Source organism: Elephantulus edwardii, unplaced genomic scaffold (assembly GCF_000299155.1).
Source record: "Elephantulus edwardii isolate Elephantulus edwardi_28Jun2011 unplaced genomic scaffold, EleEdw1.0 scaffold00002, whole genome shotgun sequence".
NCBI classification, from domain to species: domain Eukaryota; kingdom Metazoa; phylum Chordata; class Mammalia; order Macroscelidea; family Macroscelididae; genus Elephantulus; species Elephantulus edwardii.
Window position 1 is genome coordinate 3,028,341 of NW_006399752.1, and position 3,446 is coordinate 3,031,786.

The following is a 3,446-nucleotide window of genomic DNA, read 5'->3' on the forward strand; positions in this document are numbered from 1 at the left end:
TAAAAATCTTCAATCTCCTCTTCCTTGGCTCTGGTTGTTGGTACATATATTTGAATGATAGTGGTATTCACTGGACTTCCTTGTATGCGTATAGATATTATCCTGTCACTGGAATTTTGATTATAAGTGTTGAAGATATAAACTTTGGACACACAGGTGGAAGGAAAGAGAAAAGGGGGCTCTTTGCTTAGGGGACACTGAGTTTCTGTAAATGGTGGAATAATCAGGAAATGGATTGTGGTGAACGTTATAACCATCTCTGAGTTGTATGTGTAAAATGTTTAACTGGCAAAAACTTTGTTATGTGCATTTTCATTGACATATCAAAATCTGTAGATCGGTTAAATATACTGAAGTACAGTCATAAAAAGAGATATTTTGAAGCAGTAAAAATTAATGAGTTACTATTCTTCTTGTCAACATGTTGAATCCCCAGAAGTTAGTATTAAATTAAAGAAGTAAATCAGATAAAATATACTCTCATTTGTATATAAGATTTTAAAATGCCAAATTATTGTTTTATAAAGATAATTCTACATACCGTTACAGTATATGTTACTTGCTATGCATCTGAGAGCTAGACAATGACCCAGGATCACAGAAGAAGACTCGATGCCTTAGAGTTGTGGTGCTGGAGAAGAATGTTGAACATACCATGGAGCGCCAAGAGAGCAAACAAGTCTGTCTTGGGTTTTACCCTTGGGGAGGGTAAAACCAAGTTTCTCCTTGGAGGCAAGGATTTTGAAGCTCTGTTTCACGTATTTTGGGCATGTGACCCGGAGGGTCCCTGGAGATGGACATCATTTTTAGAAGGGTCGAGGGACAATGCAGGAGAGAAAGACCAGAGATGAGATGGATTGAGACAATAACTGGGGTAATGGGGGTAGGTGTGTCAGAGACAGTGAGACTGCCTTAGGATAGGGCAGGCTTCAGAGCTCTTATCCATGGGGCACTATGAGTCTCAGGCTACTCGACGGCACATAACAACAACATAGACTGTCATCTAAATAATGTCTAGATACTGTCTATAAACAATGCCTATATTCAATGTTATACATTATGGATTCCATTACTATTTCCTGTAAATTCAACTATTCCATCCCAACCATTTCAACTTATATAACAGAACACTGCCTGGTCTTGTGCTGTCTTCACAATTGTTACTGTGTTTGAGCTCATTGATAAAGTCACTGAGCCAGTTCATTTCATTGAGGGTCTTCCTCTTTTTCCTTGGCTCTACCAAGCACAAAATGTATATACTGTAAATATATTGTAAATAGATAGAGAGATGTTGTTGTTAGGTGCTGTTGAGTATGACCCCTAGAGACCCTATGAACAACAGATCAGAACCCTGTTCTATCCTGTGTCATCACCACTATACCCAACACATTCAAGCTCATATCTGCAGTCACTGTGTCAATCCACCTGGTTGAGGGTCTTCCTCTCTTTTGCTGACCCTCCGCCTTTCCAAGCATGATGCCTTTCTCCAAGGAATAGCCTCTTCTAGCAACATGGTCTGAAGTATATCAGATGAAGGAGCACACTGGCTGCACTTTCCCCAGGACATTTAGATGGTTATACACAAATATTCTTCTGTTGTTATTATGTGCCTTTGATTCAACTATGAATCATAATGACCTTGTGAACAGATCTGAAACCTGCCTTATTCTATCCCATCTTCACCATCGGATATATCTGAGCCAAATATTATAGTCATTGTGTCAACCTATCTTGTTAAGGCTCTTCTCTTATACTGGCCTTCTACCTTTCAAAGTATGATGTCCATTTCCAAGGACTGAACCTTCTGACAACATGCCCAACGTATATGAGACAAAGTTTCACCATCCTTGCCTCCGAGGGGCAACCTCATTGCACTTCCTTCAAGACGTATTTGTCCTTTTGGCAGTCCATGGGATATTCATAGTTTTCTCCAACACTAAAACTCTAAAGTATCAGTTCTTCTTGTCCAACTTTCAGACGCCTAGGAAGGAATTGAAAAGACCATGGCTTAGATCAGATACATCTTAGTCTTTAAAATGACACTGTTGTTCTTGAACACTTCAGAGAGGTCCATGTCATCAGATTTTCCCAATGCAACAAGTCTTTGATTTCTTGAATGCTGGTACCAAAAGTGTTTGCAGATTCAAGCAAGACTAAATTGTTGACAATTTCAATCTTTGTTCCTTTTATCATGATGTTGCTTATTAGTCCAGTGATGAGGATTTTTGTTTTCTTGACATTGTTATAATCCACATGGAAGGCTCTCGTCTTTGATCTTCTGCAGGAGGCATTTTAAGCCTCCTCACTGTCAGCAAGCAAGGTTGTGTCGTTTCCGTAATGCAGGCTGTTAGTGAAGTGAATCTTCCTCTGATAATGGTGTCACATTCTTCTTCATGAAGTCTAGCTTCTTGAATGATTTGTTCAGCACAGAGATTGAATAAGAATGGAGATAGATACACCCTGATGTACACTTTCCTTAATTTTAAACCGTGTATTATTGTTTTCTTGTTCTGTTTGGACAATAGCCTCTTTGTCTAGGAATAGAAACTGCATGAGCACAGTTATGTGTTCTGAGAGTCTCATTCTCACTGTTAGCTATAATTTATTATCATTCCCACAGTCAAATACTTTCAGATAGTCAATAACACTCAGACAGCCTTCTGGTATTCTCCTATTTCAGTCAAGACCAGAGAGTGAATTTCTTATACGTAAATGTTGCTGTTGTTAGATGCTGTTGAGTTGAGTACAACTCATAATGACCCTATGTAAAACAGATCTGAAAGCTGCCCTATCTTGTGCCATACTCAGAATCTCTGGCAAGCTCAAGTCTATTGCTGCAGTCATTGTATCAATCCACCTAGTGGAGGACCTTCCTCTCCTTTGCTGTCACACCATCTTTCCAAGCACGGTGTCTCTCTCCAAGGAACAGCCTCTCCTAGCAACGTGCCCAAAGTATGTGAGAGGAATCTTGATCATTTTAACTCCAAGGAGCACTCAGGCTGCATCTTCTCCAAGACATATCTGTTTGTTCTTTTGGCAGTTTGTGAGATATTCAGTACTTTTCTCCAACACCACAACTCAAATACATCAATTCATCTTCTGTCATCCTTATCATTGTCCAACTCGCAGATGTGTAGTAAATGACTGTAAAAACACTGTAAGTTTGTTCTCAAACTAATATCATTGTTCTTGTTTGGAGAAGATTTCCCAGTGCAATACATCTCCTGATCTCCTGACTGCTGGTACCAAGCGTACTGATTGTGGATCCATGTAAGATTAAGTTGTTGACAGTTTCAATCATCTCTATCTGTTGCAAGGATTTTTGTTTTCTTGACATTTAGATACAACCCATATTGATGACTGCAGTGTTTAACCTTCTGCAGCAAGTGCTTCAAGTTCTCATCACTTTCAGTAAGAAAGGTTGTGTCATCTGCATAACAAAGGTT